This window comes from Haliotis rubra, unplaced genomic scaffold, assembly GCF_003918875.1.
Source record: "Haliotis rubra isolate DU_JTF1 unplaced genomic scaffold, ASM391887v1 Scf205, whole genome shotgun sequence".
In the NCBI taxonomy this organism is placed as follows: Eukaryota; Metazoa; Mollusca; class Gastropoda; order Lepetellida; family Haliotidae; genus Haliotis; species Haliotis rubra.
Window position 1 is genome coordinate 630,576 of NW_025766059.1, and position 27,527 is coordinate 658,102.

At 40.5% G+C, this 27,527-nt stretch overlaps 1 protein-coding gene across 10 annotated transcripts in view; it reads right to left on the reverse strand.

The window, feature by feature from the left end:
* The window catches only part of LOC124276067 (beta-1,4-mannosyltransferase egh-like), a 129,001-nt gene that overhangs the window by 36,996 nt on the left and 64,478 nt on the right, over positions 1–27,527 (reverse strand). For 2 of the 10 annotated variants that reach the window (XM_046711718.1, XM_046711713.1), the window contains exon 3: positions 10,426–10,526. The exons of the other annotated variants lie outside the window; for them this stretch is intronic. The gene's annotated coding sequence lies outside the window, so the exon portion shown is untranslated. The remainder of the gene's footprint in view (positions 1–10,425; positions 10,527–27,527) is intronic. 10 annotated transcript variants of the gene reach the window in all.

Below are 27,527 nucleotides of genomic sequence, written 5' to 3' on the forward strand. Positions count from 1 at the left end.
AGACTTGCTTTATTTAGGGTTTTAGCACTGCAGGGAGGGTTTGGCAGTAGGGAAAATAATGTGGTTCAGGGACTGTGAGACAGACTAGCAATGGTAATTTAATGGTGGTTTGTTGTTAAGGCTCAGTCACTGATATTCCATCCATACCACGGTCTGTAAATAAATATTTCTGACAGAGAATCCCAGGCACTGATCCATGACATTTGGATAGTGTAGGCAACTCACCAAGACTCCATGGCCACACATTATAGCAAGGAAGGCAGATTTGAGAACTGTTTGGTCCAGGAATCTCCAGATAGATTGTTGATTGTTACATCCCGCTGACCACAGTAAAGGGTGGGGCGATGTAAGAGCATTTCCTTCCTCAGGAAAGATTCAACACATTGTATCACGTTCAGTTGTAACACACAAAAACTGAACCTATTTTCTATGATCTATAGCTTTCCTTGCAGCCCATTTCACATGGAACAACGCTAAAGAAAGCAAGGAAAATACATGCTATGAAAATGCAATGAAAAATGAGGACTTGCCATCACTTTCAAAATCAGCTATGTTGGTGATTGGTTCTCAAATTGACTGGGAATACACATCACTAGTGATGATCTTGAATATCCAGGACAATATCGAACAGGTGTTTCCAAAAATGACTATTTCAAAACTTAGGCATCAAGGACGTACATTATACAGACTATCTCGCATGTTTAATATTTCCCTGTAATCAGAGTAACAGCCACATTTACAGGTCAGACAATCTCCCACAAGCAGTCACAACATCTTTCCAACACTTTACCTGCAAAGCGGAGACTGCACTATGATCCAGGGAAATCACTGTTTGGAGAATTTAACTGAACTGAAACTAACAATACCTCAGCCTCAAGTACACTGAGAGCAATGGCCGAGATGCTGCAGCAGTGTGGGGGAGGGAGGGGGCAATACACCCTCCGTAATCCGACACTGTCTTTCTTTGTCCCACAAATACATACATTCATTCACTGGCCACACACTAATTAGGCGGCCTGGCTGTTGTGACAGCTAATGACTAACTAGGACCATTGTTCAGCTTGGTGGTGACAGAGGCTGATTAGGGAACCAGAGAGCCTCATCACAGGCTTGGTTGATGTTATACAGTCATTTTCTTTGTATTATTGGATCAAGATTCTGTCATTACGGATGGTGAGAATTCTGTCTTTTCATTTTGTTTTGAATCAGCATATCATTTACGGATAGCATGGTGTCTAATGTGCTAGCTATGCCAATAAGTTGCATCAGGTAGACTAATTAGGTAATTAGTTGTCAGGTCTTTCCTCAAGAAATACTGAAATTGACCATTATGTTTTGTTTTGGTCTAACCTGTAACACTGCTCAAACGTCAAGACCACTTACTGAGCAATACATGACCACTAGTGGAAGTTTGTTGCTTAATCCCACATTCAGCAATACCCAAGCTACAAGAAGAATATGGTGAATATTCCCCACATGGGCATGATGTGTGAAGCCCATTTCTGGTGTCCCCCGCTGTGATATTACTGGAATATTGCTAAAAGCGGCATAAACCCAACTCACTCATTCACCCTTGTGAATATTGAAGCCTGAACCAGACAATGAAGTGATTGTTATCCTGAGCATCTATCTCTGCGTTTACCCATGCTTGCCACAATAGGCGACTAAGCTTGTCGTAAGAGGCGACTAACAGGATCGTGTGGTCAGGCTCGCTGACTTGGTTGGCACATGTCATCGGTTCCCAATTGTGCAGATCGATGCCCATGCTGTTGATCACTGGATTGTCTGGTCCAGACTCGATTATTTACAGATCCGCCGCCATATAGCTGGAATATTGCTGAGTGCGGCGTAACACTAAAGTCACTCACTCACTATCTCTGCATTTGGGATACAATGACATGTATCAGTCAATTCAGCAAACAAAATCCATTTAATCCTTTCCAACAAGTATCGGTTGCTGAAGACCAGTTCTAGTTCAGATCTTCACGGGGCCCATTAAAGCTTAAGAAAAAACTGTTCCCATAGTCAACTGGCACAAAATGGTCAAGTTCATTATTATTTGTGACTCTTGTACAAACGAACAATTTATGTTATCAGAAAACTTATGTTCGTTCATGGCATAGGTCTTAACAAACTTCAGAATGTAATAAGTTTCAAATCTCTAAAAGAAGGAAGATACTGTTCCAATTTGAAAACCTCTTAATAAATCAATACTGTTATTGCACTTGATAATTTTTTGGTGATTTTTTTTCGGCTCAATTCACAGATAACTGTAATCTAAGGGATAGTACAGGGATAGATAAATTTACAAACGATACATAGTTACTAGGATTCAAAATTATTCTCACACATTTCTTCCTGGTATAACTGAACCGTGGAACGCCCTTTCCGATAACTATACTAACCCTTGCTCTTTATACTACAAATAAATTATAGACGTAAACTTCGGTTTTAGATTCTGTTAAATTATTCATTGTTGCCTCAGGCTCAGATGTATTAAACTAAACTCCATATATTTTATTGACATGTATCAGAAAGATCAGATTGCAAATGTGGGTACTATTTTGAAGATTACATATGTTATATTTTGAAGATGCTTTACATTTCCTATTTAAATGCAGCAACTATAGGTGTCTTCCCAGTATGACTACTCCCAGTATGACTACTCCCAGTATGACCACTCCCAGTATGACTACTCCCAGTATGACCACTCCCAGTATGACCACTCCCAGTATGACAGTATGACTCTCCCAGTATGACCACTCCCAGTATGACCACTCCCAGTATGACCACTCCCAGTATGACCACTCCCAGTATGACCACTCCCAGTATGACCACTCCCAGTATGACCACTCCCAGTATGACTACTCCCAGTATGACCACTCCCAGTATGACCACTCCCAGTATGACCACTCCCAGTATGACCACTCCCAGTATGACCACTCCCAGTATGACCACTCCCAGTATGACCACTCCCAGTATGACCACTCCCAGTTTGACTACTCATGAACATAAACATATAATGGAGCACCCCTACACTTAATAATGTACCTGTATAGGGGACTACTCCCAGTTTGTCTACTCTTTGAAATAAGGGAGACTCACGGGGCCTACCTATAATGGTTAGAAGCCAAGTGAATCGGGGATCTTGTGATCAATCATTGTTTGTTCTGATATTTGCAGATAACTCCTCTTCTCGGATTGAAACTTTGTAAACTTATAATACAGGTTGTTTGTTTTGAAAATTGGACATAATTCCTCCAACTTCCATTCAAACTATTAACTATACACAAGTTAGAAACAATATGCATTTTTACGTCCAAGGTTATAACCTGAACAGTTCTATATGCTCTTCATCCAGCTGATGCTATCAATATGGAAATTCTTAAATCGGGCCATTATTTTATTGTATATGGAAAAAGATTTGAATTGTAGTCAAACATTTGAAATACATTTTGGCTAAAATATTGAAATAGAGACATTGCATTCTCTGGCTCTTGACACTAGTCGATTAAGCTTACACAGGTTACATATGAACTCTATGTATTTAACATGAACATGTTATATATAATGCTAACTGTAATCTGTGTATCTTGGAATGATATTTAGATCAGCAAGGACAATATAATTTTATCAACAGTGCTCATTAATTGATATCTTCTTCAAGAATACATAGGTTTGTGAAAATATGTGGTTAGAATATTGATCTTCAGCAACCCATGCTTGTCGTAAGAGATGACAAACGGGATCAGGTGGTCAGGCTCACTGACTTGGTTGACACGTCATTGGATCCCAATTGCCTAGATCAATGCTCATGATGTTGATCCCTGGGTTGTCTGGTCCTGACTCAGTTATTTACAGACTCCCGCCATATAGCTGGAATATTGCTGAGTGCGGCGTTAAACAACAAACAAACAAACAACAATGTCTGCAGGATGCTACTGCTCAATGAAAACAGAGTGTTGTTTATGTAAGAATAATCAATTGATATCTGAAAAACGCTAACCTAAAACTATCCTGGAACAAGGACGTTCCCACAAGTTGTCAGGCTAGTGTTTAAATGTCCAGTACTCAGTCCTGCATATTATCAGCAATGAAAGTTTAGAAACATGTCAACAAGGTTATTGTAATATCTGTCAAACTGTGTCACTGTTTACATAGTTTACAAAAACCTAAAACAAACAGGAAATGAGAAACAGGAAAATGAAAAATATAACCAATTTTAGTTACATTACTTTTCATTATATTAAAAAATTACACTGATTTAGTCTTATTGCAGAAAGGTGGACCCCAAATATATATAAGGTAAGTAAAGCTTCAATGTGATTTTGTTACAAATAAATTTTTGCAAAAACTTTATTTTGGGAGTTATTGATTCATGCACTATTACATTGTTGAATCTTAATTTGTATCCCAGGGCTCCAGATAAAGGCCATATCAGCGTATGTACAGATATAAAAATAAGTACGATATGATAGGAGTGAGTTTAGTTTTACGCTGCACTCAGCAATATTCCAGCTATATGGCGGCCATACGATAGGAAATAATTTAGGAAACGTAGCAGATACGCACCCACAGCAATGGTGTATGGTCTTAGAATCATTTACAGACGTATTTATCTGAAAGAGTATTGTTTTATTGTTTATTGACCTGTTTACACAAGAGTAGCAATGTTATTGTGCATATATGAAATGAAACACAAGATTACTGATACTCCATTAATTTCAAACATGTATTCTAAATGTACTCTTAAGGTTTTCCAGTGCTCCTATATTGAAAAAATAAGGAGTACATACTCCTGATGTTGAAAAATTATCTGGAGCCCTGGCATCCTGCCTCTTGACATCAACATAGTCTGTACAAAATGAAAATGTTCCATGAAACAAACTTAAACAATGTTTTTTTTGTACATCAACTCAACACCACATTACAGGTTAATGGTGGGCTCATCAAGAATGTCAAACATACTTGACACGTTTATCCATTGTAACATACGGTCCATGTCTGGGCTGACATATCCTCCTCGAGTCTGTTTGAGAGGTTGTTCAACTTGTAGAGATGCCACAGTGAAGTAAACACAACCCTGATCTCCCCAACACAAGTACAAAAACACAATCTACTCCATCTCCAAGTGTTGTCATCATCCGGTGTGTTGCCCTGTATACAGACACATCTCCTCGCACCTCTCGCCATGCATCGGCTACAACTGACACATCACAGGTGCTGCTTTGTTGAGTTGATCAGCCTGGGACTTACCTTACTGATGTATTGAGCATCATTGTTTTTAACTTGTCTCCTGGAACTTTTTAAAGACTTTCCCCCTACAACTTCTGGCAAATTTTCCAAATTCAAAATTCATACCAACTTAATTTTGCAACACTAACACTCCCTAGGTTGCAATCTTTTGGTCAAATCACCCCTCTTTCGATCAAACATTAAATGGCCTGGCATGCCAGTGTGTGAAATACTCATTATGTCAGAAGGCTCCAAATCATCATCATCATCATCATCATCATCATCATCATCATCATCATCATTTGTTTTAAAGACTGCTGATAGGATGTAACATATGTTATATTTGGGATTACACTTTCTCAGTAAGTTACAGATTCTAGTACTTTTGTTGGGTTGAGTCCCATCCGGGACTGACTCTTGAGGGTGTGGGTTCGAATCCCAGTTGGGACTCAACCCAACAAAAGTACTAGAATCAGTACATTACTAAGAAAGTGTAATCCCAAATATAACATGTTACATTTGACCACTTTCTAAATGCCATTGTGTATTCATACTGATAGGATGTTGAAAATTGACTTTTCAATATTTCCTTACAATTAGCAAAAAAACACAAATTGGTAGAAAGTAATTTGATAGCCTGACATTTAGCCCCAGAAATACAATTATCAAATTAAACAATATATCTACAAAACATAAAAAATAAAATACAATCCAAAAGGATTTCAGAATAATTTTTAATTCAGCTTAGGCAATCTCGACTTGCCCAATGATTTTAGACTTGAATTGAGTCACTTTTATTTATTATCTGAGCAACAGACAGACTTTGCTGATTACAGTTGCAAGTCATTTACTGTAAATTATCATAACCATTTATCCAGATGATTGTAAATTGAAATACAACATTGTGAAAACTTAAACATAGTAACATGCAGACCTAGGGTTCAAGTAAACAAAACTTCACTACAACCATTGTTTTCTTGTAATTACTTATCGTGTTGCATGTATTTCATATTTACAAGTTGAGGTTAAAGGTTGACATAGACTGCTGAAACAAACAATATGGAAGTTGTCCATCACTTGCAGGTTGCCATGACCAGACAGGTAGGACTCCCCAATCTATTCTGGATTGTGTCAATTATTCACATAAACAATGGTGTCTACACTGACAATTATCACCTGACAAGCTGTTCTATACTCTATCCCTGAGTTATCAACAACCAAACATCCCTCTTGTAGTGTTAGCCGATTACAAGTAGGGGTTGGCGCAGGATGGGAGATGGGGTGGAGGGTGTGGCAGGATGAGAGGTGGGGTGAGGCCGGATGAGAGGTGGGGTGAGGCCGGATGAGAGAGGTGGGGTGAGGCAGGATGAGAGGTGGGGTGAGGGAGGATGAGGGGAGATGGGTTGGAGCAAGCCTATAGTTAAAATCTGCACATAAGACAACTTTATGTCAGAAGATGTTATGGATATACACTAAAATTTAAACATAGTTTAAATTTTAAAATGTTCAATAGTGACTCTCAACACCCCTTTCCCATCTTTCACATGTAAGTCAAGGCAGAATGTTCCTGAATGCTAACAGCTATCATATAGAATTTGACGCCACCCCGTACACGCCACCCCATCACGCCACCCAGTACATACCACCCAATACACACCACCCCGTCCTTACTCACCTGCAACACAAGATGACCCAAGGCTTGTCACAGCCTGAGGTTACATATTGACTGGTTAAACTGATCTGTTGTCCTGTTCATGGTGTTCATTAGCACTGTGATATCTTATCCTGAGACTAATTACCTCCATATGCCTATCAGACTAACCTGGCTATTGATTAACAAAGCATGACACACCCAGTGCTGACCGTTATTCCGCCATCAATTAACACATCGACTGTCTGTCTCATGTACTCTTAGCTCACGTTACGCAGACAGAGTGGATGTTATATAACAATATTATCAACACTTTTCCAAAACATCATGACAGACCTGTGAAGATCTGGCTCAGAATTGATCTTCAGGAACCAAAGCTGCTTGTCATCTACACTTATAGTCCGTTAGACTTCATTTGAGACCGATGAATTGCTCACTAACACAAAATCTAATAATTACAACAAAACCAAATTTGGCACTGTCACATGAAATCGACAGACCAATTCTGATGATTTGTCTCATAATTTTGGACACCCGAATAAAAAAAGTTGTTTAACAAACGATCATTATTTTGTTGTCACTTTACGCTATGTATTACGAGGGAGGACCACTTGCTGGTAGAACAGCCAGGTGTGCTAGTTGTACGTGTGAAATTGAAACTTCACTGCACATGCTTGTTGACTACCTGGCTGTTCTACCAGCATGTGGTCCTCCCTCGTAAGAAATAGTGGAAAGTGACAACAAAATAATGATTGAGACAAATCATCAGCGTTGGTCTGTCGATTTCATGTGACTGTGCAAAATTTGGTTTTGTTGTAATTATTAGATTTTGTGTTAGTGAGCAATTCATCGGTCTCAAATTAAGTCAAACGGACTATAACTCATGTTAAAGTCAGGGCCTGAATGTTGTATAACAATACTATCAGCACTATTCCACAACATGATGACACCTCCATGAAGATCCTGGTGAAAACTGATCTTCAACAACCCATGCATGTCTTAAAATACTACTAACAGGATTGGCGGTCAGGCTCGCTGACCAGGTTGATGCATATTATCATGTCCCAACTGTGTTGACCGATGCTCATGATTTCAATCACTGAATATTCTCACCCTGACTTAATTATTTACAGATCACTATCATATAGTTTGAATATTACTGAGTGCGGTGTTAAACAACAAACAAACAAATACATCTTGGCATCCTGTACATATTGAAGTACTAAAAGTGCTGACAAACAAGTTATCACCAACAATCCTTGCCTCATGAGACGCAATTATCACACAATTCCAGCTAGGGGACCAAACTGGGGACCTTTCATAACTCTTCCCCTGACAGTTGTTTGTTTATTGTTAAACAGCGCCTAGCAATATACCTGCTACAGTGGACAGACACAAACAGTGTGTACTCTGGTGATTCTTTTCCAACTTGGCAATGTTTTAGAAAATGACATGCCAAAAATTGAAAAAATCCTAAAAGGAAATCCAAATGCCTGGTTGTCAATTTCAGTACAAAAACAAGGACTGAGTTTCATGGAACACTGGTAGTGTAAGCCTGTCATTAAACTTTTCTACATAAAATACAACATGGCAGTTTCAACAGTCCATCACCGAGATTGCCTAGTCAAACTGGCTCCAGTTCACAACACCACACAATTTCATTACACGAGCTACACTTGTTTGTTGCGTGACTTATTCAATCCTGCAGCGTTGTTTTGAGGAAGTAGAGGAAGACCTCACTTCAATCTGATCGGACATTGTACCATTGCTTGACTTCCTTGCTACTTCCATATTCTCCTAAACTAGTTCTCCTTCATGTTTATGATTATTTCGCTTACCTTTGACTTTCATGAACGTGTCACTGTTTGGACTAATATAGACTTACACTGTTTTTTTTTTAGCCCATAATGATAAAACTATGCCAGAGTTCAACATGGATAACCCACTTACAACAACTTAATTATTCTAAATTTCTGCTTCAGCCAAGATGCACTGAACTAACTGAGTGCAATAGTGGTAACTCTTGAAATGAATGGAAAATATGACATTGCCTCTGCTCACATGTATTAAGTGTTGATAGTTCAAAGGCTGGACCCAAGACTTTAATATCATCATTTGTTAATTTCTTTACACATATACATGAAATTTACATACAGACCCTTAAACAAATATATCCAAGAAAGCCCATGAGAGTCTAGAATATGGGGCAAGTCTAGATTACCACTGTTTAAAGTCTGTGGGCTCCTTTTCATTACAAGAGGCGGTTGGTAGCCTAGTGGTTAAAGCGTTTGTTCATCATGCCGAAGACCCGGGTTCGATTCCCCACATGGGTACAATGTGTGAAGCCCATATTTGGTGTCCCCCACTGTGATATTGCTGGAATATGGCATAAAATTAAACTCACTCACATTTCATTATGCTTTATGATTATAATTTATGAACCATTTATTTTTCTGTAAATATGTTTATTTCATAGACTGGATATTACTCGACTATACACTCTGAACATTCTATCTTGCAGTTCCCACATCTCCCGTAAATTGGACAATCAGTTTTGTGTTGTCATTCCTGATATGTCAATACACCATTACACACAAAACATTCACTCAAGCATGCAAGTTTAATTGGTGCATATCAATAGAGCTGCCGTGTTGAATATTTTACAAGAATAACATTCTCCCACAGGTTAATCATGCATTTTATGAAAACCAAGATACAATAGTGGAATTTGTAGACAATGACTTCCCACGACATGAGCCCATAATTTTATGAAAACACAATGGAGTCCCCAATGTAATTTCCTTGACACAAATCATCTCTCTCATATCCATTTTCAAATAAACAGAAATTCATAAATATAGTCAATGTTTTTATTTCTGCATCAATCTTTAAAGCACATAATTTTTTGCCACTGAATGGCAACCAACATGATGACACTGAACATTTAATGTACGTTTATGTCCCTCTGAATCTATCCATTAATCTACCTGTACTGCTGGTTTGAATCCAAACTTGACCCCACTTATTCATGTTCCTGGACATAACTTGGATTTTCCACCACTGTTAATCAGACAGCTGACATTACGGAAATACTGCCCAAGGTGGCGTAAAACACAACTCGCTCAAACCATACAAGACATTCTCCAGTATATCACCACACCACCAGGACCCGTTAAGATCCGGGGTAGAACAGGTCTTCAGCAACCCATTCTTGTCATAAAAGGCGACTTCTTGTCGTAAAAGGCGACTAATGGGATCGGGTGGTCAGGCTCGCTTACTTGGTTGACACATGTCATCGGTTCCCAATAGCGCAGATCGATGCTCATGCTGTTGATCACTGGATTGTCTGGTCCAGATTCTATTATTTACAGACCGCCGCCATATAGCTGGAATATTGCTGAGTAGCGTGGCCAAAACTCACTACGCCACCAGAAAGTGGCATATATCCCGTCAGCAGATCTAGCCTCATTCAAGGTGAAGGCCATTACTAATTTTGCAGTGGTACTGTTGACGACAAAGGACAACCTATCACAACTTACCAAACTGCTCGCTTCACTGTAAGTTTTTCCTTTACTCTATCTCCTCCGCAGTGCCATCATACTGACAGTACAGGGCCTCATTCCTCAAAGCTATCGTAGCGCTACAACAGTCGTAGGTCTATGTTAAAGTATGGGAGTTACGATCATCTCAGCGCTACAATCGCTTTGAGGAACGAGGCCCAGGACATACTGGTAGCCTTGGGGTTAACACATATGGTTCTATGATTCAGTACAGGGCCTCGTTCCTCAAAGCTATCGTAGAGCTACAACAGTCGTAAGTCAATGTTAAAGTATGGGAGTTACGATCATCTCAGCGCTACCATCGCTTTGAGGAACGAGGCCCAGGACATACTGGTAGCCTTGGGGTTAACACATATGGTTATATGATTCAGTACAGGGCCTCGTTCCTCAAAGCTATCGTAGCGCTACAACAGTCGTAAGTCAATGTTAAAGTATGGGAGTTACGATCATCTCAGCTACCATCGCTTTGAGGAATGAGGCCCAGGACATACTGGTAGCCTTGGGCTTAACACATATGGTTATATGATTCAGTACAGGGCCTCGTTCCTCAAAGCTATCGTGAAGCGCTACAACAGTCGAAAGTCAATGTTAAAGTATGGGAGTTAACGATCATCTCAAGCTACCATCGGTTTGAGGAACGAGGCCCAGGACATACTGGTAGCCTTGGGCTTAACACATATGGTTATATGATTCAGTACAGGGCCTCGTTCCTCAAAGCTATCGTAAGCTACAACAGTCAGAAAGTCAATGTTAAAGTATGAGAGTTACGATCATCTCAGCTACCATCGGTTTGAGGAACAAGGCCCAGGACATACTGGTAGCCTTGGGGTTAACACCCATACTGTAGGTCCTAGACTTGCGATAGTCGTTACCTCCCATACTGTAGATAATTCGTACCGATAACTTCGTGGAAGCGGGTATCCAGTATTTTATTTATAGCCGTCCCATTGGTATTCAGTTATTACAGGCCACTATATTTATAGCTGGAATACTGCTGACTGTGGTGCCAAACAACAAACAAACAACAAACAACAACACACATTATCCACAACAAACAACAACAACAAAACACACATTATCCAGCTGATTATCCACAACAAACAAAAGAATTACAATAAACAACAACAAAACACACATTATCTGTCATAATATTGATGGAATATTGTAAAAAGCACTCAACTTTCTGTAAACGTATCTGTGAAATGTGTGGATCAGTAGAGTCAAGAAAACAATTTTATCACTATCCCATGGGGTATATCAGACTCTTGTTCGTTCATTGTTAACTTTAAACAAGCCTCTCATAGGCATGAAACTTTCATGTTTTTTTCAGGTAACGTGTCCTTCACTGAAGACAGGACGTACAAAATCTAAAAAACATATACCAAGGGATGTAACTCTACCAACAAATAATTTATAGCACTAAATTTCATCTGGGTAAGAAATCATCAGGGTACATTCAGCAGTTATTTGAAGAACATTCGTCTGCATTGAGAAGCAGATGGACGGACAAATGGACTCCTTTTCTATGGAACTTCCACTCCACTTTGTGGTGAGAATAATATTTATACTGGTCACAACACACACAAAGATCATCCTGACCTATGTATAATTAAACATATCCTACGTGTATCATGACACATTTATCATGAAGTAAGTGTATCGTAAGTGTATCGTAAGTGTATCGTACAGTATCAGTTTTGTTCACAAATAGCCTCAATCAGTTCCAACAACAGCAGGCACATCTGCAGAAACAATAGCCCCATCAATCAATAGTGTTTACCATAAACAAGGACACACAGGCCAATATCATCTCCATCTCAGGTCTCAAATGCCAAGAAATAATTAAACATTTATTCACATCACCAACACCACAGGATCCGAGGTCGGGGAAACCTACAGAGCCTGCCAGCAAAACCAATCTCGGCTGTACTGATGTCAACGCTTCGTCATAAACCATTCCAGCCATCTTTATTGTCAAAAGGGAATAATCTTTACAAGACAAGGCCGATTCCTCAGGAGCAAGTCGGCCATCTCTCTGCAATTGAGTATGGAAGTGATAGGTTTGTTGGCTCATTAAACCTGAAGCTGTAGGCCCAGTTGGGTGACAGTTGATAAATAAAACATGGTATAGAGGAATGTTTGGAGTCTGAGCCCTTGGTACAGCTGACCTTGGAGTCAGGGGCTAAACACTAATTTCTCTACATTATTGAATTTTTTAACAAGATCTGTATCAATATTGGGATGCGTGAATATGAATCCATATGTACGTCATCCATCACCTTTCTACAGTCTCCCAGCTAACAATAGCTCTGGTCTGTATAGGTGTAGGGTAAAACCAGTGAGTTGGGCTTGTCTTGCTGTAATGGTAGCTTATTGTTGAAGAAAATCTCAAATGTTGCACAGCTCAACACCAAAGTGTTCAAGTGTGAGGGCAGGTATGATGCTGAAAAGCAAAGATTCAAAATGAAGGTGAATCTGGGATTTGAAATGATCATCGGATCCTGGCATGACCAAAGGACATAGCCATTCCCCAAATAAGTTGAAAGTTGGCGTGTATATAATATAGCAAAGTGGAAGGAGAGTATTGAAAGGTTTCAAAGTTCTGCTCCAGAGCACTACCTCCAAATTCCTTTGAAGCCAAACTTGTTGCCATGGAAATGCAAAAAAATATTTTATTCAGAAATCCAAAACTACCAAAGGGCACTAGTTCACCACCAGACCTACCTTTATGTACGAAATTTGGTGAAGAAACAGTGAACGATTTATAAGTTCTGCTCCGGAAAAGAGCACTACCACCAATTTCAGTCCAAGTCAAACTTGTTGCCATGGAAACGGCAAAAATATTTTATTCAGAAATCCAAAACTACCAAAAGGCACCAGTACACCACTATACCTAATTATGTGCCAAGTTTGGTGAAGGAACAGCGAACGTTTTGAATGTTCTGCTCCGGAAAAGACAAATGTGCACGGACGCATGGACGGACGACAGAGTCCATTTTAATACCCCCTGCAAAAACGTGTTGCAGGGGATAACTAACCTGATCAAGAAAGCAATCTCAGACACGATGACTAATAAACAGATCTTTTAAACATCTGTACACAGTAAGTTCCCAAGCAGACTTTTTAAGCTATCAAGATTCAGGAAACAAGACAGTGCTGACTAACACAATCCTTCATGTTGGAACTCTCACTTCTAAATATTACGTTGTTCAAAAAACTGTTTAGCACTGTCAGGGTTTGAGTTAAGCATTTAGAACTTGCACTGGTGCAACCTGAAACTGCAAAAGGCAAACTAAATATCTTTACTTTACCATCTTGCACCCTGTGCATATAATTATTTTGCTGTTGAAAGACTTCAACCAAAAAACAGAATGATGAGGAGGTGAGGTGAAATTGGGTTTTACGTCGTGCTTGAGAATATTTCACTCATATGACGACGTGCATGCATGTGTGTGTGTATGTGCGGCTGCTTGTACTAGCCCAGACTTAAGCTGGTTTTATAGTGCTAGCCCACTGAGATACGATGCCGCAGTGAAGCATGAATACCCCACTCAGACACATTATACTGACTCCAAGCCGACCAGTCCTTCTTGTACCCATTAATGCCGAGCGCCAGGCAGGGACCAACAAGTACCATATTTTAACGTCTTTTGGTATGACGCGGTCTGGGATCGAACCCGCGACCTTCCGCTCTCCGGGCGGACGCTCTAACCACTACACCACGGAGGCGGTTAGAATGATGAGGAACTGGCTTGGAGCAGTGACATTGATGACAACATGGACTGTGGTTGAATGGCTGTTACTGTTTATGTCATGAAATTTTATGAATTAAGATAAAATTATCTATCAGACCCAGAATAATTTCGTCATAATGATGTTCTAAAAAAATCAATACCAAAACTCATATTTAATATACAATACTATATTGAGCAGCAAGTACCACCTGTTAATAAGGTGTATCTGGTGTAATAAGGTTACTACCAGGTGCATGGAAGAGGTATTTCCTAAAATAGAGCCCTGAATTAATTGTAGAATTATTTATTTTGCATTTAAAAGTCTGGACAAGAGGCTGCTTCATGGCCCACCTAATGTTAGCACTGCGGCAGTTGCAAGCCAATGTTATGGGATGCTTGATTGGCATTTTAGAAGATGCTATTTGATGAACATTGAGATTTTTCTGGGTGACATCTTCTTTTTATTCTTGAGTACAATGTTTCAGCTTGTTCCCGCCCCATCATCAGGTAAAACTCATGATCATGGGGCCAGAACAAGCCCTGGAACGTTGTACTCAAGAATAAAAGAAGATGTAACCCAGAAAAATCTCTATGTTCAATGTTATGGGAGTTGAGATATCAAGCACTAAGATCTCTTTGTGAAAGAAGGCCCAGACCTGTATTTTTGTCACTTCTTTCTGGCCTACATTAAGACCAGTCCTTGCTTGAACTGAGAACCTTCAGTTTAAAGTAAACCTGTAAAGCTGATGTAGTCACTAATCTAGTCTATCTCACAGTCCCTGAACCACATTTTCCCTACTGCCAATCCCTCCCCGCAATGCTAAAGCCCCATATGAAGCAAGTCTACACTTCCTCAGGTTCATCTCCCTGGGGCTCCTTTTCAATTTAAATGGGTTTATTTGTTACCATCAATATTATATATATTCAGAGACTAAGTGTCAGTCAATCACTAATCCATACACATAGCAGACACAAGTTTTGTGGAGCTGTTCCATGTGGATCGGTAGAAGAGCATGGTCTGGACCTCCCATCTATCTACCATCTATCTACCATCTAGTCCTGGCTGGGAGATGAGTGGACCTGCTCTATCAGAGGGATGTCTTCAGCTGTCAGACTGATCAATGGCTGGTGCTTTTGCAGCAAATGGTGTAGAAATGACTCTTCATCACATAATGAGGGGATGAAGTACCATGAGTAATGGGAACTGGTCAGGCTGATAGAGCAAGCTGGAGTAGGGGTAGGGGGGTGCAGGAGCTGTCACGCTGGGGGATCAAGTTTGTGGGCGCTTGGTGGAGCCAAAGACGAGATTGGTGGTGGGAAGGGTAGAATGCATTGGGGAAGGGAAGATTGTATTGGGGAAGAGGGGCTTGGAGGGAAAGCAATTGGTTTGGGGGGGGGAGAGGAGGAAGAGAGGAGGGCATGAGAAAGTGGGTCTTGGAGGGGACCTAGTCTCACAGTCCCTAAAGCACAGTATTTCTCTTACTGCCTAGCCCTCCCTGCGATGCTATAGATAGCCCTAAATGAAGCAAGTCTAGATATCCTCAGGTTTACTGGGGTTCCTTTTCAATTTAATTTGGTTTATGTCTTACTATCAATATTATATATTCAGAGACTAAGCGTTAGGGACCAGGCATCAGGAGCGGAAGGGATTGGGTCTTGGAGATAGGGTCATGGAGGGAACTGGGCTTTGGTCAGGAGGGGTTTGCATCTCAGTTTCTAAGGGAGGGATGGGATCCTGGTAGGGAGGGATGGGATTCCTGGTAGGGAGGGATGGGATTCTGGTAGGGAGGGATGGGATTCTGGTAGGGAGGGATGGGATTCTGGTAGCATGGGATTCTGGTAGGGAGGGATGGGATTCTGGAAATTTGTTCTTGGCATGATGGGAATTGGGCTGTAGTAGGGAAGACATTGGGTCTTGGCAGGCAGGGAATTGGGCTCTGGTAGGGAAGGGAAATGGGTCTTGACAGCAGGGAATTGGGCTCTGGTAGGGAAGGGAAATGGGTCTTGGCAGCTGGGAATTGGGCTCTGGTAGGGAAGGGAAATGGGTCTTGGCAGCAGGGAATTGGGCTCTGGTAGGGAGGGAATTTGGTCTTGGCAGGGAGAGATTGCATCTGAGTCGGGACAGGAAGACTAGAGGGGTTGCAGAATGGAGGGTTGGGGTGTGCTGATCTGGTCAGTGATGGAGGAAAGCTGTTGAGATTGATTTAATATCTCTGACCAGCTCACTTGTAATGGGTGCTGTCACTCAAAGAGAGCATGCTAGAATAATCATTAAGAAACATTGTGTAAGATTAGGCTGACCATCAGTGGATCCTGAACTCAGGGTCAGAGTTTAATGATGACCAGTGGAGCTTGCATCCTGTAAACAGTACTTGCTTCATCAGTGATAACCCAGGACACACCACTGCCAGCAGGGTTACAGTCGGAACATACAAACACACTCACTTTCAGCTCTCACTTGAACACACACAGAAACAGAAGGTCCAGTCACAACTTAATCAATAGAGCAAAATCATTGGTTGACTGATGAAAACATCAATTTTATCTAAAAGCTCCTAATTGGTGAAGAACTAGCGTGTATGCAAAGATTCACACAGTTGTATTTGGACAGTACAAGCATGAGCGAGTGAATGTTGTTTTAGGTGATAGCACCATTTTCAAACCAAGTGTCCAGTAAATTACAAAGTGAGTGAGTGAGTTTAGTTTTACGCAACATTCCAGCTATATGGCGGCGGTCTGTAAATAATCGAGTCTGTACCAGACAATCCAGTGATCAACAGCATGAGCATCGAGCAGTCTGGAGCAGGCAAACCAGAGGTTGATGGTATGAACAACAAACAACACAAGTACCTGTGTGGTCATATTCACACAGTTCACACTTTGTGAGCCGAGACATAATTCCAACAAGACGCATGGTGACACACAATCAACCATGTGAGTGAGTGAGTGAGTTTACTTTAGTTTTAAGGTACACTCATCAATATTCAAGCTATTTGGCAGTGGCAATCAACCAGTACAACAGTGGGTTGGCCTTCCCTGGTGGTTCAAGAACGAGATATAGATCAACCATGTTAATCCCCAATCACCTGGTGTCTAGGTTTGGCATTAGTCTGGCTGAACAATATATTGGTCTTGTCACATATGGGAATGTCAATTTAATATCCAAAGAAAGCTTAAGTGAGAGAGTGAGTTTAGTTTTACGCCACTTTTAGCAATATTCCAGCAATATCACATCGAGGGATACCAGATGGGCTTCACACATTGTACCCATGTTGGGAATCAAACCTGGGTCTTCAGTATAACAAGCCAACACTTTGACCACTAGGCTATCCCACTGCCTCTGAAAGCTTAAGTGATGCATTACCACTTCTATGTATCCTTCCATCACAGTGTGGACTCACCATGGAACATGATCAGGAGGAGTGTGAAATTGGAACCAGTCAGCAGACTCCGGTAGCTAATGGAGGCAACTCTGAACAGGAAAGTGTACTCTAACAGCCAACTGTTTTGAAACTGCCAACTGTAGAATAGAATTACAATACTACCAATAGGACTGAGTGGAAAAACTCATAAATATTTTTGCATGTGCCCTCCAGCAACTCAATGCTGGCCAGTCATTGTCACATTTCTTCATTGTTTAGGCTACAAAAGGTCATAAATTGTTTACGAAATCTGATGACGTTTGAACAATAGGCTGTTGTTTGTATGCGGGGTTGACATTTCATATCTATCATTTATTTCAAAACGACAATGAGTAATGTACAGAATAGGTAACTCAAAACTCGAAATTACTGGGTGGACTCAAAATTCAGAATCGCTGGGTGGACTCAAAATTCAGAATCACTTGGTGGACTAAAAACTCAGAATTACTTTTTGGGGGCCACTCAGGACAGATAATCACTACCATTGGGTATGGGTTAAGAGGAAGTGAAATACAGCCATTGAAAGTATGTCACAGAAAATACTTCCTTGTCTGCCATTTACCAATGAGATCAGTGAGGTCTGAGACAGTTGAAGGCTGTGTAAACCCCTTCTGCTCATTTCACAAATCCAAGGACATGTGGGTACAGGCCATTCTGGATGCTTTTGTTTATTTTTGATCATTAAATTCACACTGTTCAATTTGCCAGCAATACAATGGTTGGCTCTATATAATAATGTCCAGAACAGACACTCTAATTAATTATTATCAGCCATGATTTATGCTGCTGGGCACGATCAATAAGCCTGACCACTTAGGCCATTGTGTCGCCCCATATATAACTATTATAATGTTGTCAGATTATTGTTGTTGCAGTGGATTCCAAGCCAGGATTTCAGTGGCTGTTCTGAACATGCATTTCACAACCTATGTAAAGGTCATTATGCAAAATAAGAGAGAAATTAAATATCAACCATAGCCTCAGGACAAATTGATTCTCCTATTGGAAACAGATCAGATGCTCATTATTTCTTCATTATGGACAAGATAGGGTGTTTGGGTGGTGGTGGTGGTGGAATTGGGTTTAACGTCATGCTTGAGAATATTTTGCTCATATGACGATGTGCATGCGTGTGTATGTGTATGTGCAGCTGCTTGTACTAACCCAGACTGAAGCTGGTTTTATAGTGCTAGCCCACTGAGATACCATGCCTCAGTGAAGCATGAATACCCCACTCAGACACATTATACTGACTCCAAGCCGACCAGTCCTTCTTGTACCCATTAATGCCGAGCGCCAGGCAGGGACCAACAAGTACCATATTTTAACGTCTTTTGGTATGACGATGTCGGGGATCGAACACACGACCTTCTGCACTCCGGGCGGACGCTCTAGGGTGTTTGGGACCACTTCAAACCTGGAATCCACATAGATAGATTCTACGTAAACCTTGCAAGACTGTGAACCCTGTTCTTGCCCTTGGGTCTACACACGTCCCACCTTGGGTTCACCCTTAGTCCACCCCTGGTCCACCCCCTGTCCAGTCAGTACACAGCTGTCCTGTACGGGATTGCACAAGCTTACACACAAATCCAGTATCAATAAGATCTCTAGCTGGGGATCCTGGACAAAAATGATACAAATCTTGTCTTACAAAAGTGGAATCATTCAAGTTTTGTTGTCTGGTTCCTAATTCCTAGGGGTGGGTATTGTAGAGAATGTTCATATTGCGATGCGAAAGCATATATTGCGATCGAGTTAATGCTTGATTTATAAAGCAAAAACACAACAAAATTACAATGCCTGATTAAGCTTTCATAAAAACTTTTAATTTACTTTACCATTGCATATTTTATATACCATGTTACTCTTATCAATAGTTTCATCTACCGTGAACTGTTTCAACCCAAAATGTTGCCATACTGAAGCCTTTGCCCTAGTATTTGGCACCACAATAAGTTGTACATTGTTGGGGGTCGCCATTTTACAACAAACGCTGACTTCCGGTGTGAAAAACGGAAGATTTCTGAATGTTACGAAGTTTTCCGAATCCATATCAAAATACCGGTTTTCGATCAGCGTATCGCAATATGTATCGTTTTCCTGTCTGAACTGGTAAACACCGGTAAACCGGTTATATTGTGCAGCCCTACTAATTCCCCAGGTGAGTGAACATACATGGCTCAATAATCACCAACTGACTCCACTACACTCACACATACAGCCCACTTGCTTCATCCAATCTTGCATGTGATGAAGGCCATGTTCAAAGACAGCAATGAGCAAGTGTGTCCTTCATAAACCAATGAGCCACTGTTCTCATATTGCAAATACTATATCACATCTTTCCACTGCGAAATTCCATATTTAGCTGACATGAGTGCGTCAAACCTCCTCAGGGTACTCTCTTGTGAACACAGGAAACCTAGCTACAAGGCGCAATATCAGGAATCAGATCACGAGGACCAAACAGAGGAATGGAACATGACAGAAAAATCACCTGAAGTGGAAGAAGCAGAAAATAAAACTCATTCAGGGCACCATTTTCCACTATAATAACACACATCGTTGGGATAAAAGCCCCATCAACAAGTATCCCCTGATGTTGTAGACTTGCAAGTGGTCCTGTGGGAAGACTGACATTGAGAGATTAGTTGCCATCTTGCTGATCGGTGAGGAAGACCAACATGTTGAAGAGTGCTCCAAGGGAGAGAATCCTGCTGGGACCACTCCCAGATACTTTAGGTAAAACCATATCGATAGAAGAGTGCATATGAATTGGATCATACTAAAGGGCTGAGACATGATTGAAGAGAAAAGGATAATTGATATGTTCCTTGGCAAGGTGTTAGATGCTTAATGGGGGCTAATACGGGTCGAATCAATGACGGAAGGAACTTGTTGGAATCTACAGCCGCTCTGAAGCTTTCATCATGTGGAAAGAGTTTACAAAGATGTCTCCAAAGACCATTAGCATGACAGCTGAATGTGACCAGAGTGTGTGAGCAAGTGTGATTTATTGCTGTTTCCATCCGCAGGAGATGGCCCAACTTACTGATGCAGAGTGTAGACATTTATCGCTTGTAAACATCTGCAGGAGATGGCCCAACTTACTGATGCAGATTGTAGACATTTATCGCTTGTAAACAAACATCTGCAGGAGATGGCCCAACTTACTGATGCAGAGTGTAGACGTTTATCGCTTGTAAACATCTGCAGGAAATGGACTAACTTACTGATGCAGATTGTACACTTTTATTGCTTGTAAAACATCTGCAGGAGATGGCCCAACTTACTGATGCAGATTGTAGACATTTATCGCTTGAAAACATCTGCAGGAGATGGCCCAACTAACTGATGCAGATTGTACACTTTTATCGCTTGTAAACATCTGCAGGAGATGGTCCAACTTACTGATGCAGATTGTAGACATTTATCGCTTGTAAACATCTGCAGGAGATGGTCCAACTTACTGATGCAGATTGTAGACATTTATCGCTTGTAAACATCTGCAGGAGATGGTCCAACTTACTGATGCGGATTGTAGACATTTATCGCTTGTCAACATCTGCAGGAGATGGCCCAACTTACTGATGCAGATTGTAGACATTTATTGCTTGTAAAACATCTGCAGGAGATGGCTCAAGGGTATAGTACTCACAGACCAAATGAAACTGTTGCAAATTAGAATTCATTCAATGATCACAGGATCGTGGTACCCAACGGCAGCTGGAGAAATCAATGAGGTCACAACTAGTTCATGTATTCATCAGTTCAAGCAGGGGTTCATATGATCTATTTCAACACAAAATTCTAGTCTGTATACAAAAGTGATAGAAAATAGACAAGTATGGAATGATAGCAAGAAATATGAACTAAGAGACTGAATTAACACAGTGAACCTGGGCCAGTGACTGATAAAATGAAACTTATAGTATGGACCATCGTAGGGATAAATGGATGAAGGAAATAAACAAATATTGATCTACGGCTTTTGGAGATGAATATGATGAGATGACAGGGGAAGGACTCCCAAGCCCCTCAGCCTCCCAAACAATCCATCACATTCACATTTATTGTTCCTCAATCTGACCAACCAGTTACATGTCCTTCATCTCGTCAAATATACCACAGTGATAATCCTTTAACCGCGTGACACGACTTCATTACCAAGAACACAAAAATACTTCCAGGACTCTGACCATCATACAAAGTTGGAATATCGATTGGTCAGATTTATCTCAACATTGTCTTCGGTTCCCCCCAAGTGACCACTGAGTAGATGGTGAACAGACCGAAGACAAGACCTACAGGGTAATATTGATGGTCTGTCGGTCTGCACAGGAGGTAATTGCATTCTGGGATCTTGCTTTACGAGTTCAATATCCCCTGGACAGGAACTCTAAGTGATGGTGGTCATTTGAAAAACTCTCAACAAGGTGACGATGTCCATTTCTCTTTAATGGGACGTGTAATCAAATTGGGTAATAAAATACCTGCTGTCCTTTTGTTATGAACTTGGTGCTAATAACGGCTGTCCCTTGTCGTCACCTTTATAGTGGTTTGGCAAACAACCTCCATCACAGGGCTCCTGCTGGAGCAGGACTCAACTCATCCATCATTTCATTTTCAATTCTGAGAAACATCTGACATCAATTTCAGGAAAATTAGCCGGCTATATAAATGTTTCAGAACTCTTATCTCAAAAATACAGAAAAAAGACAATTTGAAATAAAAAGGGTTAGTTTAACCATATTTTAGCATTCTTTTTTGCTTCAAGTAAAATCATAATCCAAGCAAATGTGTCATTCAAAGCCACAGTAAAATATTCTTCACCACAGCTACTATATTGTATTTACCAAATAAGCCATAGGTGTCCAACCCAGAACCATAATGGTTTATTTTTCAAAAATCAGTAAATTAACTTGTAGATGGATATTAAGTGAAGATAATAAAACAATTTATTAAATGTTCCAGATTTCAGATAATGCAAGCAAACTCACATATTCAAAGGGCATGAAACCAAAAACTTTTTTTTTCAGTTTGCCTAAAGGAGACAGTACTGGAATGTCTGGAGAGGACACTTAAATATGATTGCCAGTTTATAGCCTTCAAGGCATTATTAACTGTCCCTGGGTGTTTATGGTACAGGCATGGAAAGTAGTGTCATGGAAAGATTGTCATGTCACTCTGCTGATGATTCATACTCATCTTGTCGGGACAAAAGAATTAATAAAGTAAAGTGAGGTGAAATTGGGTTTTACGTCGTGCTTGAGAATATTTCGCTCATATGACGACATGCATGCGTGTGTATGTCTATGTGCGGCTGCTTATACTAGCCCAGACTTAAGCTGGTTTTATAGTGCTAGCCCACGGAGATACCATGCCGCAGTGATGCATGAATACCCCACTCAGACACATTATACTGACTCTGAGCCGACCAGTCCTTATTGTACCCATTAATGCCGCGCCAGACAGGGACCAACAAGTACCAAATTTTAACATGTTTTGGTATGAAACGGTCGGGGATGGAACCCGCGACCTTCCACTCTCCGGGCAGACGCTCTAACCACTACACCACGGAGGCGGTTAAAGTAAAGTTTCACTTATAGCATAGTGTATTTTGGTGGTACATATTGGGTTTATTTTCCTATGAATCTGATCCATTGTTGCTCCAATATTGTCATCCCAATAGTTACTTTCTCCCTTATCTATGCTTGCAATGGACCTCATAACATAACATGATAGTGAGTGAGTTGAACTTTCACTCACATCAACAGTGATCAGGATGACAGTTTCTCACATATGTATTGGCAGCTACTCAATAAATACTGAAGGTAGCTGAATTGACTTAACTGACACCAAGAACATGCTAGATTGTGCTGGAGAGTGTCTCACGAAGCACCTAGGATAGAATGTGTCCCCAGCACCCCATTTCTGGTCAAATTGAGTAACCTTTGAAATCCTGTGTTAGAAAAGGTCTGAATCAATCCTGCATGGCAGACGTGGTGACTAATGGGATTGAGTCACCAGGTCTGGTTCAGAGACGTGTTGAAAAGTGTCAATGTAAGCTCATCGTGTAGATTGATGCTCATGATGTCTATCACTAGGTCTGGTCCTAAATGGATTTGTTACATATACCAACATATCTCGCTGACCATCTTAACATGCAGGTTAACAGACTGAAATCTTCAAAGTGTCACTGTGGCCTTACAAATTAAGTGAAGGTCACCAAAATCAACTGGGCCCTGCGCCTTCTCTGGATGAAGCTTGGTGTCAAATATGAAGACAATCCAGATAATGGTTCTTGAGGTATCTTGCTGACAAGTTTAACATGCAGGTTAACAGACTGAAATCTTCAAAGTGTCGCAATGACCTTGAAAATTAAGTGAAGGTCACCAAAATCAACTGGGCCGTGCGCCTTCCCTAGATAAAGCTTGGTGTTGAATATGAAGAAAATCTAGTGAATGGTTCTTGAGATATCTCGCTGACAAAGGTAAAACATTAAAGTCCCCTTGTGACCTTGAAATTAAGGTCAAGGTCACCAAACCTTACTGGGACCTTTGTTATACCGTGATGAACCTAGGTACCAAATATGAAAAGAATCTAGTCAACGGTTCTGAAGATATTCTAATTTGTACGTACGGATGGACAGAAGGAGCCTAATACTATATCCCCCGCATGTGCATGGAAGAAAAATATGGACGTTTTACTTCGAGAACTATATTCTGTTTTTTTCATGTTGATGAATGAAAAGCCATGAGCAGACATGATGCTGTGAAAAGCCATGATCCTATGATCATAGTTGGATGTATGTGGTTTCATTAGCAGATCCAGCAACAACAAAGGGAAACAATTCTGTCTGGAAAGTGCAGTGCTTCTCTTCAGAAATCAACTACATAACAAACACTGACAACCAGCAATACATCAGTTCCGATACTGCGGCTTCTGTAACCAACCATCGGTCACACCCAACAACAAATCTTGACATGAATGCCTGAAAACCAGAATTGATTACTCTCCATGATCCTTCAACTGCATGTAGCCAATATGAAGGTCCTCACTGTAAACAATCTGTACAGTAGAGGTCAATACTTCCCACCTTTGACCTGTGGGCTGGCCATCAGTCAGCCATCAGTGGAGACAATGCCCCATCAGGCCATTAGATGTTGGCCGCCATCAGGAAATTGTTGGAATCTCAGGGGATGACTGGACTGAGCTGGGTTTTACGCCGCTTTTGGCAATATTCCAGCAATATCACGGCGGGGGACACCAGAAATGGGCTTCACACATTGTACCCATATGAGGAATTGAACCCGGACCTTCGGGGTGACAAGCCAACGCTTTAACCACTAGGCTACCCCATCGCCCCATGTTTATGAAGGAAGGCTAATGCATTACCGGTTATGCCTTCTTGGACTTTAATTGTCAATTCTGCTAAGGAAATTGTAGTGCTTCAGACCACTTTCCACCAAACACGTAACAGACATTAACTACCTCACATCCTCCTCTTTGACAAATATTTCCTTTCATCTCGCTGTTCAGAAACCAACAGCTGCATCTTTTACAAAATTTTCAGCTGACAATGCCTTCAGCATGATGAGCAAATCCTTAACCATTCGGCAGACCTGCTACTCCCAGTATTTCTTCATCTCCGTAAAGATCCGTGTTGGAATTGGTGATCAGCAATGCATGTTTGTCATTAGGAGTGCGTGAGTGAGTGAGTTTAGTTTGATGCCGCTTTTAGCAATATTCCAGCAACATCACGGTGGGGGACACCAAATATGGGCTTCACACATTGTACCCATGTGGGGAATCGAACCCAGGTCTTTGGCATGACGAGCGAATGCTTTAACCACTAGGCTACCCTACCACCCTTTGTCATCAGGAGTAACCAAAGGGATGAGTGAAGGAGTTCGCTGACTTGGTTGAAGCATCATCATCAAGGTTCCAATTTCGTAGATCACTGCTCATGATGTCGACCACTGGATTGTCGGTCAAGACTTGATCAAATGATTATTTACTGATTCAAGGAATTTGGTGAATAAAGCATTAAACAAACAAATAAAAAATGATTTCTTCCTTCCATTGTTGAAAACACCCTTAGAGAATGTCTTTATAACTTATATTTATAACATGTTTTTAGATACATCCTTGCCAAGTAGTGCAATTGTTATGCATGATATATATCCAGGGAATGCATTTTTTGGTCCTCAAAATTCGGCTTATCTGCAGCCTTAAATGGTACGCACCTTGACACAAGTACTTTTCTGTGGACCCGAAAGATCCTGGTTAAAACTGATCTTCAGAGACCCATGCGTGTTGTAAGAGGTGACTAACAGGATCGGCCTGTCAAGCTGACACATGTCATAGCATCCCAATTGCGTAGATTGATGCTCATGATGTTGATCACTGGATTGTCTGGTTCAGACTTGATTATTCAGACAGCCACCATATAGCTGGAATATTGCTGAGTGCGGCTAAAAACTGAACTCACCCACTCAATCACTTTTCTGTGTTTCAAGAATAATAAAATGCATTTTGTCAAAAAAGAAACAAATACTGAACTTTGATACTATGTTAAAAACATGAAAATGTTACCAATAGTATCAACAAGTTGACAAGCATAAAAATATATAGTCTGTACCATCGCAACACCTGTGTATAGAGGACCAAATGTGACGATATGTGATGCCATGCATAAGAAACTATATTAAATAAGGAACTGAAGCATTACAGTTTCAGGCTTGTTCGTCTATTAAACATATATATTACTTTCAAGCAATGAAATATATTAATCAACATCTATTTAGAAAAGTATCATTACAAACTTGAATAAATGTATCAGAAATAAATTGTAAATCGAACAAATCTGAATAGTGGTACTCGCGAAAAAAAAGCAATAAAGAAACAGCAATACTCAATAAAACTAATCAGTACTTCTGAATGACAGCCAACGTACATTAATAACATTTCCCCGGAAAAGTGCTGACTCGTCACACCTAATGGCCAGCCTCCATGTCCAGTAGGTGACGAGGGACACAGCTTCACTACAGGAATGTAATTTAATCAATGCACGCAGTCGTCTAAACTGGATTGTGTAATTAATTAATGTGTAGCACCACCTTCCGTTACACCCAGAAATTTCCGGGATCCTCATCGACAATGATAGTCGGTTAAGCTGCATGAAGATACTCCCTTCTAATTCCTCAGAAGCCAAGGTGTGTCCCATGAGCTGAAGTTGGTGTTCGAAGATCACTAGCCTAACCTTTGCCACGAGTAATCACGAGTAATCGCATGTATGCAAAGTAAAAGGAATATACATTATTTATGTCAATATATAACTAGTATCTATGGTCAGTGTTGTTATGATGAAGCAATTACCAAGAGACTTTCTACTTACCAGTACTTCCAGTCATAAATTTGTGAACATTGCCTATTTGCTACTAGTGGTCGTGACAACTTATTTAAATATCTGAATATAGGTTGGACTCAGATGCCCTAAAGTACAATTATTTGACCATAAATCTCAATAAATAATTCGCCTCAGTTTCCTAAATTAATTGAAATTGCGTGCCAAGAACTGATGTCATGGTTTCCAGAGTTAAAACTGTCTTATGTCTGTACATTTGGAAACAAGGAAGAGGAAGCATGCATCATGAAAAGTTCTCTAACTGACATCAGAAAACGTCTGAAAAACAGTTCAATTCCACCAAAGTCATAAAATACCAAAAATGATGCTATCTCACGATAATGTCACATGATTATAAAGTCAAAGATGAAGACATTTTCAGATCTTGGCAAGATTCTTTGCACATCTTGGCAGGCTGGCGAGAAAGTTGTTTGAGATCGATGGCACATCAGAAAGCCCCTGGTAACCAGCAGACATTAACAAACAGGCATTACCTACAGTATAAACGTACAA